General features: G+C 36.8%; 9 non-coding genes across 9 annotated transcripts; 4 read left to right on the top strand and 5 right to left on the bottom strand.

The window, feature by feature from the left end:
* The first annotated feature begins 179 nt into the window (after positions 1-179).
* Positions 180-251, top strand: TRNAM-CAU (transfer RNA methionine (anticodon CAU)). Its single transcript has one exon. It is a non-coding gene; the product is annotated as a tRNA-Met (tRNA).
* A 391-nt stretch (positions 252-642) lies between these two features.
* On the bottom strand, positions 643-716 carry TRNAI-AAU (transfer RNA isoleucine (anticodon AAU)). The gene has a single exon. It is a non-coding gene; the product is annotated as a tRNA-Ile (tRNA).
* Positions 717-1,773: 1,057 nt separating this feature from the next.
* On the bottom strand, positions 1,774-1,847 carry TRNAI-AAU (transfer RNA isoleucine (anticodon AAU)). Its single transcript has one exon. It is a non-coding gene; the product is annotated as a tRNA-Ile (tRNA).
* A 4,708-nt stretch (positions 1,848-6,555) lies between these two features.
* On the top strand, positions 6,556-6,627 carry TRNAM-CAU (transfer RNA methionine (anticodon CAU)). The gene has a single exon. It is a non-coding gene; the product is annotated as a tRNA-Met (tRNA).
* A 390-nt stretch (positions 6,628-7,017) lies between these two features.
* On the bottom strand, positions 7,018-7,091 carry TRNAI-AAU (transfer RNA isoleucine (anticodon AAU)). The gene has a single exon. It is a non-coding gene; the product is annotated as a tRNA-Ile (tRNA).
* Positions 7,092-12,926: 5,835 nt separating this feature from the next.
* Positions 12,927-12,998, top strand: TRNAM-CAU (transfer RNA methionine (anticodon CAU)). The gene has a single exon. It is a non-coding gene; the product is annotated as a tRNA-Met (tRNA).
* Positions 12,999-13,388: 390 nt separating this feature from the next.
* On the bottom strand, positions 13,389-13,462 carry TRNAI-AAU (transfer RNA isoleucine (anticodon AAU)). Its single transcript has one exon. It is a non-coding gene; the product is annotated as a tRNA-Ile (tRNA).
* A 2,581-nt stretch (positions 13,463-16,043) lies between these two features.
* On the top strand, positions 16,044-16,115 carry TRNAM-CAU (transfer RNA methionine (anticodon CAU)). Its single transcript has one exon. It is a non-coding gene; the product is annotated as a tRNA-Met (tRNA).
* Positions 16,116-16,497: 382 nt separating this feature from the next.
* On the bottom strand, positions 16,498-16,571 carry TRNAI-AAU (transfer RNA isoleucine (anticodon AAU)). The gene has a single exon. It is a non-coding gene; the product is annotated as a tRNA-Ile (tRNA).
* Positions 16,572-17,490: the final 919 nt, after the last annotated feature.

Here is a 17,490-nt window from a genome sequence, read left to right as displayed (position 1 = left end):
ATCTACCATGTTACTATGTTACATTTTATAGATATATGCGCTTTATTTATTTTTTCAGTAGATATATTTTGGCATTCTATTTGCGTTGATTACACTCCAAAACAAGCATTTTTATTAGTATTTTTTCTTTTCATATAATCCATGTTCACCAAAAGTATGAAGCAAAGTTGTATGCGAAAAGCAGAGTGGCGCAGCGGAAGCGTGCTGGGCCCATAACCCAGAGGTCGATGGATCGAAACCATCCTCTGCTATGTTTAGTTTTTTTGTGTGAAGTCATTGTTCTTTATTGAAAGTTACATTTTAAAATTCATTTTTAGTTTGGATCAAACAAAATGCTGGTTATTAAGAGCAAAAAAAAAAAATAATAATTATAAAATAAAATATATTTCTCATTTTTTACGTTTTATTTTTTTTATTTTTTTGTAGGATGATAATATGCTCCGTAAGCCTCATACTATGTTTTATAAATGTTCAGTTTAATGTGTTTTTTGGTCTAAGAGACAATATGTGTTTTCTGTAGCAAAAATACATTTTTTCCCCCTGCTTTGTGGGAGGGGCCTGAAAAAGCATATATGGAAAGAGGACGCATTAGGTTGTCCCGTTGCAGTTGTATGCTTGAGAGAATCCTAACATTTAAAAAGATGGCCCGTACGGGGATCGAACCCGCGACCTTGGCGTTATTAGCACCACGCTCTAACCAACTGAGCTAACCGGCCCTTGTTTAATGGAAAAAAATATGCAGAAATCTATCGTGTGTACAAGTTTTCTTTCAAGCCACTCATGCTTTCAGAGCTTTTTTTTTTTTTTTTTACAAAGTCCATATATCAAAGTAACAAACAAGACATGTGCAAATCACCAGTGACGCAGTGGAAGCAAAAAAGGAGTAATGATAATACTTTATATAATGACACATTAGCCTTAACAAAACTAAGTACACAGCACTAATATAAAACACAACTGGCCTTGAATTTGAAAGATTTAACTCTGGAAACACACCTCCAGGCAGACATGATGATCCTACAGACATACCTATACCTGCCTTCTATTTGCATCAGCTAAAATAGACTGCGGCACTCTGATGCCCTGCTAGCTATAGATGAGAGGAGGATGATGACCACACAGTCCTTATAACTGCACTGATTCTGGCTTTATAAAGTGCCACTCACAATCTATAACTGTAACAGCCGGGCAGAAGGAGCAAACCAGGCAAGAGAAGAGAAAGTCACAAAACAAATACATGAAAGAAAGCTTATATCAGCCACAGAGAATAAAACAGACAAAGCACTTTTACAAGATAACTTTAGTTTGCAGAAATAGCTTAAAGGGACGGTAAAGTTAAAGTAATTGTATGGGATTTACCAGTGCTATAAATAAATGTGACTTCCTGTCATGAAGTATAAAAAATGCAGACAGAAAGCACCTTTATTTGACTGTGAGCTTCTGCCTAAACTGAGTGCATCTGGCCGCCCTCGGCAAGTCTTTTTTTTTTTTATGAGGTACCGTTACCACCTTTTAGCCAACAGACAAATTCTAAGGTAGGCAAACAAGTGTGTGAAAAGTAAAAAACATCCATGGTATGTAGCATAAGCCAGTAGGCTCATCAAAATCATAGAGCCTATGCATTTCGTGACTCAGGGCACTTTCCAATTTACTTCTATTATACATTTTGGTTCATATTTTGTGCTATGGTTTGTTTTTTGTGAAGTCATTGTTCTTTATTGAAAGGTACATTTTACAATTCACTTTTAGTTTGGATCCTAACATTTAAAAGTATGGCCCATATGGGGATCGAACCCACAACCTTGGCATTATTAGCACCACACTCTAACCAACTGAGCTAACCAGTCTTTGTTTGCTAGGAAGGAAGGAAGAAAGAAAGAAAAAATAAAAAGGTGCCGAAATGTTTTGTGTGTAAACAGAAATAGCTTAAAAATGCAGACAGAAAGCACCTTTATTTGGCCGCCCTCTGCAAAAGTCTTTTTTTTTTTTTTTTTTTTTAATGAGGTACCGTTAACACGTATTAGCCAATAGACAAATTCTAAGGTAGGCAAACAGATGTGTTAAAATGTAGCTTTTAATAGTCAAAGTAAAAAAAACATCCATGGTATGTAGCATAATAAGCCAGTATATTTATCAAAATCCTAGAACCTACGCGTTTCGTGCCTCCGGTCATTTTTCAATCTACTTCTATTATCAATTTTGGTTTGTATTTTGTTCAAAGTAAGGTGATCTCATGAGCATACCACATCTCTTTAGCCATCTGCTATCATATACTGCTAAATGCAGATGCAAGCTCCTATCAGCCTAACTAGGTATTCTCTTCCGCAAAGGTAAATTTAGGTCTAATAATCATTTTCGTTCCTTTCCTCACAAGAAGGAACAAAAGCCTGATCCTTCGTCCTCAGGAGCGGTATCAGTTTGGAAACTATTTCCAGTTTGGAATATATCCAAGCCTTATAGAAACCTATAGCCAGCTCCTAAGTACCCATGAAGGTGCGGCCCTTATTCCAGCTCAGCTGGTATGGGGCAGATTACGTTTTCTTCAAAGAAATTTGGATCAATTCCGTTCTCAATCTCTGGTTTCAGAACATTGTTTCAGAAAGGTACAGAATTGGCTTCAAGTTAAGGCCTCCTGCTAAGAGATTTTTTTCTTTCCCGTGTCCCAGTTAACACAGCAAAGGCTCAGCATTTCTGAAATGTGTTTCAGATCTAGAGTTGGCTGGAGTAATTATGCCAGTTCCAGTTCTGGAACAGGGGCTGGGGTTTTATTTTATCTCTTCATTGTACCAAAGAAGGTCAATTCCTTCAGACCAGTTCCGGATCTATCAATATTGAGATACCAACATTCAAGATGGTTACTGTAGGACTATCCTGCCTTTTGTTTAGCAAGGGCATTATATGTCTACAATAGATTTACAGGATGTGTATCTGCATATTCCGATTCATCCAGATCACTTTTAGTGTCTGAGATTCTCTTTTTAGACAAGCATTACCAGTTTTGTGGCTCTACCGTTTGGCCTAGCCTCAGTTCCAAAAAATTTTTTCAAAGGTTCTCGGTGCCCTTCTTTCTGTAATCAGAGAACAGGGTTTTGGTATTTCCTTATTTGGACGATATCTTGGTACTTGCTCAGTCTTCTCATTTTCGAAGAATCTCATACGAATCGACTTGTGTTGTTTCTTCAAGTTCATGGTTGGAGGATCAATTTACCAATCAGTTCATTGATTCCTCAGACAAGGGTAACCTTTTTAGGTTTCTAGATAGATTCAGTGTCTATGACTCTGTCCTTGTCAGACAAGAGAAGTTTAACATTGATATCAGCTTGTCAAAACCTTCAGTCACAATCATTCCCTTTGGTAGCCTTATGCATGGAAATTTTAGGTCTTAGGACTGCCGCATCAGATGCGATCTCCTTTGCTCGTTTTCACATGCGACCTCTTCAGCTCTGTATGCTGAACCAATGGTGCAGGGATTACTCAAAGATATCTCAATTAATATCTTTAAACCGATTATACGACACTCTCTGACATGGTGGACAGATCACCATCGTTTAGTTCAGGGGGCTTCTTTGTTCTTCCGACCTGGACTATAATCTCAACAGATGCAAGTCTTACAGGTTGGGGAGCTGTGTGGGGGTATCTGACGGCACAAGGGGTTTGGGAATCTCAGGAGGTGAGATTTCCGATCAATATTTTGGAACTCCGTGCAATTTTCAGAGCTCTTCAGTCTTGGCCTCTTCTGAAGAGAGAGTTGTTCATTTGTTTTCAGATAGACAATATCACAACTGTGGCATACATCAATCATCAAGGAGGGACTCACAGTCCTCTGGCTATGAAAGAAGTATCTCGAATTTTGGTTTGGGCGGAATCCAGCTTCTGTCTAATCTCTGCGGTTCATATCCCAGGTATGGACAATTGGAAAGCGGATTATCTCAGTCGCCAAACGTTGCACCTGGGCGAATGGTTTCTTCACCCAGAGGTATTTTCTCAGATTGTTCAAATGTGGGAACTCCCAGAAATAGATCTGATGGCTTCTCATCTAAACAAGAAACTTCCCTGGTATCTGTCCGGATCCCGGGATCCTCGGGCGGAGGCAGTGGATGCATTATCTCTTCCTTACAAGTGTCATCCTGCCTATATCTTTCCGCCTCTAGTTCTTCTTCCAAGGGTATTCTCCAATATTCTAAAGGAATGCTCGTTTGTCCTGCTGGTAGCTCCAGCATGGCCTCACAGGTTTTGGTATGCGGATCTTGTCCGGATGGCCTCTTGCCAGCTGTGGACTCTTCCGTTAAGACCAGACCTTCTGTCGCAAGGTCCTTTTTTCCATCAGGATCTGAAATCCTTAAATTTAAAGGTATGGAGATTGAACGCTTGATTCTTGGTCAAAGAGGTTTCTCTGACTCTGTGATTAATACTATGTTACAGGCGCGTAAATCTGTATCTAGAGAGATATATTATAGAGTCTGGAAGACTTATATTTCTTGGTGTCTTTCTCATCATTTTTCTTGGCATTCTTTTAGAATACCGAGAATTTTACAGTTTCTTCAGGATGGTTTAGATAAGGGTTTGTCCGCAAGTTCCTTGAAAGGTCAAATCTCTGCTCTTTCTGTTCTTTTTCACAGAAAGATTGCTATTCTTCCTGATATTCATTGTTTTGTACAAGCTTTGGTTCGTATAAAACCTGTCATTAAGTCAATTTCTCCTCCTTGGAGTTTGAATTTGGTTCTGGGGGCTCTTCAAGCTCCTCCGTTTGAACCTATGCATTCATTGGACATTAAATTACTTTCTTGGAAAGTTTTGTTCCTTTTGGCAATCTCTTCTGCCAGAAGAGTTTCTGAATTATCTGCTCTTTCTTGTGAGTCTCCTTTTCTGATTTTTCATCAGGATAAGGCGGTGTTGCGAACTTCTTTTGAATTTTTACCTAAAGTTGTGAATTCCAACAACATTAGTAGAGAAATTGTGGTTCCTTCATTATGTCCTAATCCTAAGAATTCTAAGGAGAAATCGTTGCATTCTTTGGATGTTGTTAGAGCTTTGAAATATTATGTTGAAGCTACTAAGTCTTTCCGAAAGACTTCTAGTTTATTTGTTATCTTTTCCGGTTCTAGAAAAGGCCAGAAAGCTTCTGCCATTTCTTTGGCATCTTGGTTGAAATCTTTAATTCATCTTGCCTATGTTGAGTCGGGTAAAACTCCGCCTCAGAGGATTACAGCTCATTCTACTAGGTCAGTTTCTACTTCCTGGGCGTTTAAGAATGAAGCTTCGATTGATCAGATTTGCAAAGCAGCAACTTGGTCCTCTTTGCATACTTTTACTAAATTCTACCATTTTGATGTATTTTCTTCTTCTGAAGCAGTTTTTTGGTAGAAAAGTACTTCAGGCAGCGGTTTCAGTTTGAATCTTCTGCTTATGTTTTTCATTAAACTTTATTTTGGGTGTGGATTATTTTCAGCAGGAATTGGCTGTCTTTATTTTATCCCTCCCTCTCTAGTGACTCTTGTGTGGAAAGATCCACATCTTGGGTAATCATTATCCCATACGTCACTAGCTCATGGACTCTTGCTAATTACATGAAAGAAAACATAATTTATGTAAGAACTTACCTGATAAATTAATTTCTTTCATATTAGCAAGAGTCCATGAGGCCCGCCCTTTTTTTGTGGTGGTTATGATTTTTGTATAAAGCACAATTATTCCAATTCCTTATTTTATATGCTTTCGCACTTTTTTATCACCCCACTTCTTGGCTATTCGTTAAACTGAATTGTGGGTGTGGTGAGGGGTGTATTTATAGGCATTTTAAGGTTTGGGAAACTTTGCCCCTCCTGGTAGGAATGTATATCCCATACGTCACTAGCTCATGGACTCTTGCTAATATGAAAGAAATGAATTTATCAGGTAAGTTCTTACATAAATTATGTTATTTCAATCACACTTTATATGGTCCCACATTTAATATCAGTTCCCCTTTCTAAATACCACAATTTAGGATTTTATACCTATATTGCTCAATAGAAATTAATATTAAAATATCAGAAGATAAATTGTATTATTTTTAACACCCTCTTGTAGTTTATACAGAAGTAAAATAAGTAGGTATAAAATATTGAAACATAAAAATATTAGATACATTTTAAAATTACACAAAATTCAGTGGGGAATTTATTCATGCAACTTCAAATTATGGAACTCATTGCCTAAGGAGGCGGTGAATGCCAACCTTAGATATATTTAAAGATTGTTTAAATACATTACTGTCTAGAAACAGAATTCAGGAATATGATTGCCTATGTTAAATGGCTCAATTGGAAATTTTATTGTAAATCATTTAGGATTTGTATAGGTTAAATTTGATGGACTTTTGTCTTCTTTCAACCTCATCTACCATGTTACTATGTTACATTTTATAGATATATGCGCTTTATTTATTTTTTCAGTAGATATATTTTGGCATTCTATTTGCGTTGATTACACTCCAAAACAAGCATTTTTATTAGTATTTTTTCTTTTCATATAATCCATGTTCACCAAAAGTATGAAGCAAAGTTGTATGCGAAAAGCAGAGTGGCACAGCGGAAGCGTGCTGGGCCCATAACCCAGAGGTCGATGGATCGAAACCATCCTCTGCTATGTTTAGTTTTTTTGTGTGAAGTCATTGTTCTTTATTGAAAGTTACATTTTAAAATTCATTTTTAGTTTGGATCAAACAAAATGCTGGTTATTAAGAGCAAAAAAAAAAATAATAATTATAAAATAAAATATATTTCTCATTTTTTACGTTTTATTTTTTTTATTTTTTTGTAGGATGATAATATGCTCCGTAAGCCTCATACTATGTTTTATAAATGTTCAGTTTAATGTGTTTTTTGGTCTAAGAGACAATATGTGTTTTCTGTAGCAAAAATACATTTTTTCCCCCTGCTTTGTGGGAGGGGCCTGAAAAAGCATATATGGAAAGAGGACGCATTAGGTTGTCCCGTTGCAGTTGTATGCTTGAGAGAATCCTAACATTTAAAAATATGGCCCGTACGGGGATCGAACCCGCGACCTTGGCGTTATTAGCACCACGCTCTAACCAACTGAGCTAACCGGCCCTTGTTTAATGTAAAAAAATATGCAGAAATCTATCGTGTGTACAAGTTTTCTTTCAAGCCACTCATGCTTTCAGAGCTTTTTTTTTTTTTTTTTACAAAGTCCATATATCAAAGTAACAAACAAGACATGTGCAAATCACCAGTGACGCAGTGGAAGCAAAAAAGGAGTAATGATAATACTTTATATAATGACACATTAGCCTTAACAAAACTAAGTACACAGCACTAATATAAAACACAACTGGCCTTGAATTTGAAAGATTTAACTCTGGAAACACACCTCCAGGCAGACATGATGATCCTACAGACATACCTATACCTGCCTTCTATTTGCATCAGCTAAAATAGACTGCGGCACTCTGATGCCCTGCTAGCTATAGATGAGAGGAGGATGATGACCACACAGTCCTTATAACTGCACTGATTCTGGCTTTATAAAGTGCCACTCACAATCTATAACTGTAACAGCCGGGCAGAAGGAGCAAACCAGGCAAGAGAAGAGAAAGTCACAAAACAAATACATGAAAGAAAGCTTATATCAGCCACAGAGAATAAAACAGACAAAGCACTTTTACAAGATAACTTTAGTTTGCAGAAATAGCTTAAAGGGACGGTAAAGTTAAAGTAATTGTATGGGATTTACCAGTGCTATAAATAAATGTGACTTCCTGTCATGAAGTATAAAAAATGCAGACAGAAAGCACCTTTATTTGACTGTGAGCTTCTGCCTAAACTGAGTGCATCTGGCCGCCCTCGGCAAGTCTTTTTTTTTTTTATGAGGTACCGTTACCACCTTTTAGCCAACAGACAAATTCTAAGGTAGGCAAACAAGTGTGTGAAAAGTAAAAAACATCCATGGTATGTAGCATAAGCCAGTAGGCTCATCAAAATCATAGAGCCTATGCATTTCGTGACTCAGGGCACTTTCAAATTTACTTCTATTATACATTTTGGTTCATATTTTGTGCTATGGTTTGTTTTTTGTGAAGTCATTGTTCTTTATTGAAAGGTACATTTTACAATTCACTTTTAGTTTGGATCCTAACATTTAAAAGTATGGCCCATATGGGGATCGAACCCGCAACCTTGGCATTATTAGCACCACACTCTAACCAACTGAGCTAACCAGTCTTTGTTTGCTAGGAAGGAAGGAAGAAAGAAAGAAAAAATAAAAAGGTGCCGAAATGTTTTGTGTGTAAACAGAAATAGCTTAAAAATGCAGACAGAAAGCACCTTTATTTGGCCGCCCTCTGCAAAAGTCTTTTTTTTTTTTTTTTTAATGAGGTACCGTTAACACGTATTAGCCAATAGACAAATTCTAAGGTAGGCAAACAGATGTGTTAAAATGTAGCTTTTAATAGTCAAAGTAAAAAAAACATCCATGGTATGTAGCATAATAAGCCAGTATATTTATCAAAATCCTAGAACCTACGCGTTTCGTGCCTCCGGTCATTTTTCAATCTACTTCTATTATCAATTTTGGTTTGTATTTTGTTCAAAGTAAGGTGATCTCATGAGCATACCACATCTCTTTAGCCATCTGCTATCATATACTGCTAAATGCAGATGCAAGCTCCTATCAGCCTAACTAGGTATTCTCTTCCGCAAAGGTAAATTTAGGTCTAATAATCATTTTCGTTCCTTTCCTCACAAGAAGGAACAAAAGCCTGATCCTTCGTCCTCAGGAGCGGTATCAGTTTGGAAACTATTTCCAGTTTGGAATATATCCAAGCCTTATAGAAACCTATAGCCAGCTCCTAAGTACCCATGAAGGTGCGGCCCTTATTCCAGCTCAGCTGGTATGGGGCAGATTACGTTTTCTTCAAAGAAATTTGGATCAATTCCGTTCTCAATCTCTGGTTTCAGAACATTGTTTCAGAAAGGTACAGAATTGGCTTCAAGTTAAGGCCTCCTGCTAAGAGATTTTTTTCTTTCCCGTGTCCCAGTTAACACAGCAAAGGCTCAGCATTTCTGAAATGTGTTTCAGATCTAGAGTTGGCTGGAGTAATTATGCCAGTTCCAGTTCTGGAACAGGGGCTGGGGTTTTATTTTATCTCTTCATTGTACCAAAGAAGGTCAATTCCTTCAGACCAGTTCCGGATCTATCAATATTGAGATACCAACATTCAAGATGGTTACTGTAGGACTATCCTGCCTTTTGTTTAGCAAGGGCATTATATGTCTACAATAGATTTACAGGATGTGTATCTGCATATTCCGATTCATCCAGATCACTTTTAGTGTCTGAGATTCTCTTTTTAGACAAGCATTACCAGTTTTGTGGCTCTACCGTTTGGCCTAGCCTCAGTTCCAAAAAATTTTTTCAAAGGTTCTCGGTGCCCTTCTTTCTGTAATCAGAGAACAGGGTTTTGGTATTTCCTTATTTGGACGATATCTTGGTACTTGCTCAGTCTTCTCATTTTCGAAGAATCTCATACGAATCGACTTGTGTTGTTTCTTCAAGTTCATGGTTGGAGGATCAATTTACCAATCAGTTCATTGATTCCTCAGACAAGGGTAACCTTTTTAGGTTTCTAGATAGATTCAGTGTCTATGACTCTGTCCTTGTCAGACAAGAGAAGTTTAACATTGATATCAGCTTGTCAAAACCTTCGGTCACAATCATTCCCTTTGGTAGCCTTATGCATGGAAATTTTAGGTCTTAGGACTGCCGCATCAGATGCGATCTCCTTTGCTCGTTTTCACATGCGACCTCTTCAGCTCTGTATGCTGAACCAATGGTGCAGGGATTACTCAAAGATATCTCAATTAATATCTTTAAACCGATTATACGACACTCTCTGACATGGTGGACAGATCACCATCGTTTAGTTCAGGGGGCTTCTTTGTTCTTCCGACCTGGACTATAATCTCAACAGATGCAAGTCTTACAGGTTGGGGAGCTGTGTGGGGGTATCTGACGGCACAAGGGGTTTGGGAATCTCAGGAGGTGAGATTTCCGATCAATATTTTGGAACTCCGTGCAATTTTCAGAGCTCTTCAGTCTTGGCCTCTTCTGAAGAGAGAGTTGTTCATTTGTTTTCAGATAGACAATATCACAACTGTGGCATACATCAATCATCAAGGAGGGACTCACAGTCCTCTGGCTATGAAAGAAGTATCTCGAATTTTGGTTTGGGCGGAATCCAGCTTCTGTCTAATCTCTGCGGTTCATATCCCAGGTATGGACAATTGGAAAGCGGATTATCTCAGTCGCCAAACGTTGCACCTGGGCGAATGGTTTCTTCACCCAGAGGTATTTTCTCAGATTGTTCAAATGTGGGAACTCCCAGAAATAGATCTGATGGCTTCTCATCTAAACAAGAAACTTCCCTGGTATCTGTCCGGATCCCGGGATCCTCGGGCGGAGGCAGTGGATGCATTATCTCTTCCTTACAAGTGTCATCCTGCCTATATCTTTCCGCCTCTAGTTCTTCTTCCAAGGGTATTCTCCAATATTCTAAAGGAATGCTCGTTTGTCCTGCTGGTAGCTCCAGCATGGCCTCACAGGTTTTGGTATGCGGATCTTGTCCGGATGGCCTCTTGCCAGCTGTGGACTCTTCCGTTAAGACCAGACCTTCTGTCGCAAGGTCCTTTTTTCCATCAGGATCTGAAATCCTTAAATTTAAAGGTATGGAGATTGAACGCTTGATTCTTGGTCAAAGAGGTTTCTCTGACTCTGTGATTAATACTATGTTACAGGCGCGTAAATCTGTATCTAGAGAGATATATTATAGAGTCTGGAAGACTTATATTTCTTGGTGTCTTTCTCATCATTTTTCTTGGCATTCTTTTAGAATACCGAGAATTTTACAGTTTCTTCAGGATGGTTTAGATAAGGGTTTGTCCGCAAGTTCCTTGAAAGGTCAAATCTCTGCTCTTTCTGTTCTTTTTCACAGAAAGATTGCTATTCTTCCTGATATTCATTGTTTTGTACAAGCTTTGGTTCATATAAAACCTGTCATTAAGTCAATTTCTCCTCCTTGGAGTTTGAATTTGGTTCTGGGGGCTCTTCAAGCTCCTCCGTTTGAACCTATGCATTCATTGGACATTAAATTACTTTCTTGGAAAGTTTTGTTCCTTTTGGCAATCTCTTCTGCCAGAAGAGTTTCTGAATTATCTGCTCTTTCTTGTGAGTCTCCTTTTCTGATTTTTCATCAGGATAAGGCGGTGTTGTGAACTTCTTTTGAATTTTTACCTAAAGTTGTGAATTCCAACAACATTAGTAGAGAAATTGTGGTTCCTTCATTATGTCCTAATCCTAAGAATTCTAAGGAGAAATCGTTGCATTCTTTGGATGTTGTTAGAGCTTTGAAATATTATGTTGAAGCTACTAAGTCTTTCCGAAAGACTTCTAGTTTATTTGTTATCTTTTCCGGTTCTAGAAAAGGCCAGAAAGCTTCTGCCATTTCTTTGGCATCTTGGTTGAAATCTTTAATTCATCTTGCCTATGTTGAGTCGGGTAAAACTCCGCCTCAGAGGATTACAGCTCATTCTACTAGGTCAGTTTCTACTTCCTGGGCGTTTAGGAATGAAGCTTCGATTGATCAGATTTGCAAAGCAGCAACTTGGTCCTCTTTGCATACTTTTACTAAATTCTACCATTTTGATGTATTTTCTTCTTCTGAAGCAGTTTTTTGGTAGAAAAGTACTTCAGGCAGCGGTTTCAGTTTGAATCTTCTGCTTATGTTTTTCATTAAACTTTATTTTGGGTGTGGATTATTTTCAGCAGGAATTGGCTGTCTTTATTTTATCCCTCCCTCTCTAGTGACTCTTGTGTGGAAAGATCCACATCTTGGGTAATCATTATCCCATACGTCACTAGCTCATGGACTCTTGCTAATTACATGAAAGAAAACATAATTTATGTAAGAACTTACCTGATAAATTCATTTCTTTCATATTAGCAAGAGTCCATGAGGCCCGCCCTTTTTTTGTGGTGGTTATGATTTTTGTATAAAGCACAATTATTCCAATTCCTTATTTTATATGCTTTCGCACTTTTTTATCACCCCACTTCTTGGCTATTCGTTAAACTGAATTGTGGGTGTGGTGAGGGGTGTATTTATAGGCATTTTAAGGTTTGGGAAACTTTGCCCCTCCTGGTAGGAATGTATATCCCATACGTCACTAGCTCATGGACTCTTGCTAATATGAAAGAAATGAATTTATCAGGTAAGTTCTTACATAAATTATGTTATTTCAATCACACTTTATATGGTCCCACATTTAATATCAGTTCCCCTTTCTAAATACCACAATTTAGGATTTTATACCTATATTGCTCAATAGAAATTAATATTAAAATATCAGAAGATAAATTGTATTATTTTTAACACCCTCTTGTAGTTTATACAGAAGTAAAATAAGTAGGTATAAAATATTGAAACATAAAAATATTAGATACATTTTAAAATTACACAAAATTCAGTGGGGAATTTATTCATGCAACTTCAAATTATGGAACTCATTGCCTAAGGAGGCGGTGAATGCCAACCTTAGATATATTTAAAGATTGTTTAAATACATTACTGTCTAGAAACAGAATTCAGGAATATGATTGCCTATGTTAAATGGCTCAATTGGAAATTTTATTGTAAATCATTTAGGATTTGTATAGGTTAAATTTGATGGACTTTTGTCTTCTTTCAACCTCATCTACCATGTTACTATGTTACATTTTATAGATATATGCGCTTTATTTATTTTTTCAGTAGATATATTTTGGCATTCTATTTGCGTTGATTACACTCCAAAACAAGCATTTTTATTAGTATTTTTTCTTTTCATATAATCCATGTTCACCAAAAGTATGAAGCAAAGTTGTATGCGAAAAGCAGAGTGGCGCAGCGGAAGCGTGCTGGGCCCATAACCCAGAGGTCGATGGATCGAAACCATCCTCTGCTATGTTTAGTTTTTTTGTGTGAAGTCATTGTTCTTTATTGAAAGTTACATTTTAAAATTCATTTTTAGTTTGGATCAAACAAAATGCTGGTTATTAAGAGCAAAAAAAAAAATAATAATTATAAAATAAAATATATTTCTCATTTTTTACGTTTTATTTTTTTTATTTTTTTGTAGGATGATAATATGCTCCGTAAGCCTCATACTATGTTTTATAAATGTTCAGTTTAATGTGTTTTTTGGTCTAAGAGACAATATGTGTTTTCTGTAGCAAAAATACATTTTTTCCCCCTGCTTTGTGGGAGGGGCCTGAAAAAGCATATATGGAAAGAGGACGCATTAGGTTGTCCCGTTGCAGTTGTATGCTTGAGAGAATCCTAACATTTAAAAATATGGCCCGTACGGGGATCGAACCCACAACCTTGGCGTTATTAGCACCACGCTCTAACCAACTGAGCTAACCGGCCCTTGTTTAATGGAAAAAAATATGCAGAAATCTATCGTGTGTACAAGTTTTCTTTCAAGCCACTCATGCTTTCAGAGCTTTTTTTTTTTTTTTTTACAAAGTCCATATATCAAAGTAACAAACAAGACATGTGCAAATCACCAGTGACGCAGTGGAAGCAAAAAAGGAGTAATGATAATACTTTATATAATGACACATTAGCCTTAACAAAACTAAGTACACAGCACTAATATAAAACACAACTGGCCTTGAATTTGAAAGATTTAACTCTGGAAACACACCTCCAGGCAGACATGATGATCCTACAGACATACCTATACCTGCCTTCTATTTGCATCAGCTAAAATAGACTGCGGCACTCTGATGCCCTGCTAGCTATAGATGAGAGGAGGATGATGACCACACAGTCCTTATAACTGCACTGATTCTGGCTTTATAAAGTGCCACTCACAATCTATAACTGTAACAGCCGGGCAGAAGGAGCAAACCAGGCAAGAGAAGAGAAAGTCACAAAACAAATACATGAAAGAAAGCTTATATCAGCCACAGAGAATAAAACAGACAAAGCACTTTTACAAGATAACTTTAGTTTGCAGAAATAGCTTAAAGGGACGGTAAAGTTAAAGTAATTGTATGGGATTTACCAGTGCTATAAATAAATGTGACTTCCTGTCATGAAGTATAAAAAATGCAGACAGAAAGCACCTTTATTTGACTGTGAGCCTCTGCCTAAACTGAGTGCATCTGGCCGCCCTCGGCAAGTCTTTTTTTTTTTTATGAGGTACCGTTACCACCTTTTAGCCAACAGACAAATTCTAAGGTAGGCAAACAAGTGTGTGAAAAGTAAAAAACATCCATGGTATGTAGCATAAGCCAGTAGGCTCATCAAAATCATAGAGCCTATGCATTTCGTGACTCAGGGCACTTTCCAATTTACTTCTATTATACATTTTGGTTCATATTTTGTGCTATGGTTTGTTTTTTGTGAAGTCATTGTTCTTTATTGAAAGGTACATTTTACAATTCACTTTTAGTTTGGATCCTAACATTTAAAAGTATGGCCCATATGGGGATCGAACCCGCAACCTTGGCATTATTAGCACCACACTCTAACCAACTGAGCTAACCAGTCTTTGTTTGCTAGGAAGGAAGGAAGAAAGAAAGAAAAAATAAAAAGGTGCCGAAATGTTTTGTGTGTAAACAGAAATAGCTTAAAAATGCAGACAGAAAGCACCTTTATTTGGCCGCCCTCTGCAAAAGTCTTTTTTTTTTTTTTTAATGAGGTACCGTTAACACGTATTAGCCAATAGACAAATTCTAAGGTAGGCAAACAGATGTGTTAAAATGTAGCTTTTAATAGTCAAAGTAAAAAAAACATCCATGGTATGTAGCATAATAAGCCAGTATATTTATCAAAATCCTAGAACCTACGCGTTTCATGCCTCCGGTCATTTTTCAATCTACTTCTATTATCAATTTTGGTTTGTATTTTGTTCAAAGTAAGGTGATCTCATGAGCATACCACATCTCTTTAGCCATCTGCTATCATATACTGCTAAATGCAGATGCAAGCTCCTATCAGCCTAACTAGGTATTCTCTTCCGCAAAGGATACCAAGAGAACAAAGCAAATTTACTAATAGAAGTAACATGGTAAGTTGTTTAAAATGAATTGTATTTTCTATCTGAATCACAAATGTTAAATTTTGACTCGACTGTACCTTTCATATGGGGGAATGCAATTAATTATAAAATATAAAACTAACTAAATAAATAAATACATTTTCTAGCGCATACATGGTAAATAGCAGTACAGATATTTCCATCACACTTTATATGGTCCCACATTTAATATCAGTTCCCCTTTCTAAATATCACAATTTAGGATTTTATACCTATATTGCTCAATAGAAATTAATACTAAAAAATCAGAAGATAAATTTTATTATTTTTAACACCCTCTTGTAGTTTATACAGAAGTAAAATAAGTAGGTATAAAATATTGAAACATAAAAATATTAGATACATTTTAAAATTACACAAAATTCAGTGGGGAATTTATTCATGCAACTTCAAATTTTGGAACTCATTGCCTAAGGAGGCGGTGAATGCCAACCTTAGATATATTTTAAAATTGTTTAAATACATTAGTGTCTAGAAACAGAATTCAGGAATATGATTGCCTATGTTAAATGGCTCAATTGGAAATTTTATTGTAAATCAGGTAGGATTTGTATAGGTTAAATTTGATGGACTTTTGTCTTCTTTCAACCTCATCTACCATGTTAAATACATTTCTATCTAGAAACATAATTCAGGGATATGATTGTTTGTGTTAAATGGGACACCTTTTTAGTGGTATTAAGCTCAATTGGAGCTTTTATTGTAAATCAGGTAGGATTTGTATAGGTTACATTTGATGGACTTTTGACTTCTTTCCACCTCATCTACCATGTTACTATGTTACATTATAGATATATGCGCTTTATTTATTTTTTCAGTATTATAGATATATTTTATAATTCTATTTGCGTTGATTACACTCCAAAACAAGCATTTTTATTAGGGATTTTGTATGCAAGGAGCAGAGTGGCGCAGCGGAAGCGTGCTGGGCCCATAACCCAGAGGTCGATGGATCGAAACCATCCTCTGCTATGTGTTTTTTTTTTGTGAACTCATTGTTCTTTATTGAAAGTTACATTTTACAATTCACTTTTAGTTTGGATCAAACAAAATGCTGTTTATTAAGAGCAAAAAAAACCCAAATATATAAATATTACATTACATTACGGTTTTTAAAAAAATAATAATTTTGTAGGATGATAATATGATCCGTAAGCCTCATACTATGTTCTTATAAATGTTCAGTTTAATGTGTTTTTTGGTCTAAGAGACAATATGTGTTTTTTGTAGAAAAAAAAATACAATTTTCCCCCTGCTTTGTGGGAGGGGCCTGAAGAAGCATGTAAGAAAACTGGACGCATTAGGTTGTCCCATTGCAGTTGTATGCTTGAGAGAATCCTAACACTTAAAAGTATGGCCCGTACGGGGATCGAACCCGCGACCTTGGCGTTATTAGCACCACGCTCTAACCAACTGAGCTAACCGGCCACTGTTTAATGAAAAATAATATGCAGAAATCTATTGTGTGTACAAAGTTTCTTTCAAGCCACTCATGCTTTCAGATCTTTTCTTTTTTTTTTTTTTTTATATCAAAGTAACAAACAAGGCATATGTGCAAATCACCAGTGACGCAGTGGAAGCAAAAAAGGAGTAATTATAATACTTTATATAATGACACATTAGCCTTAACAAAACTAAGTACACAGCACTAATATAAAACACAACTGGCCTTGAATTTGAAAGATTTAACTCTGGAAACACACCTCCAGGCAGACATGATGATCCTACAGACATACCTATACCTGCCTTCTATTTGCATCAGCTAAAATAGACTGCGGCACTCTGATGCCCTGCTAGCTCTAGATGAGAGGAGGATGATGACCACACAGTCCTTATAACTGCACTGATTCTGGCTTTATAAAGTGCCACTCACAATCTATAACTGTAACAGCCGGGCAGAAGGAGCAAACCAGGCAAGAGAAGAGAAAGTCACAAAACAAATACATGAAAGAAAGCTTATATCAGCCACAGAGAATAAAACAGACAAAGCACTTTTACAAGATAACTTTAGTTTGCAGAAATAGCTTAAAGGGACGGTAAAGTTAAAGTAATTGTATGGGATTTACCAGTGCTATAAATAAATGTGACTTCCTGTCATGAAGTATAAAAAATGTAGACAGAAAGCACCTTTATTTGACTGTGAGCTTCTGCCTAAATTGAACGCATCTGGCCGCCCTCGCAATAGTTTTTTTTTTTTTATGAGGTACCGTTACCACCTTTTAGCCAATAGACAAATTCTAAGGTAGGCAAACAAGTGTGTGAAAAGTAAAAAAACATCCATGGTATGTAGCATAAGCCAGTAGGCTCATCAAAATCATAGAACGCATTTCGTGACTCAGGGCACTCC

Source organism: Bombina bombina, chromosome 2, assembly GCF_027579735.1.
Source record: "Bombina bombina isolate aBomBom1 chromosome 2, aBomBom1.pri, whole genome shotgun sequence".
Taxonomy (NCBI): Eukaryota; Metazoa; Chordata; class Amphibia; order Anura; family Bombinatoridae; genus Bombina; species Bombina bombina.
This window is presented reverse-complemented; position numbering and strand designations above follow the sequence as displayed.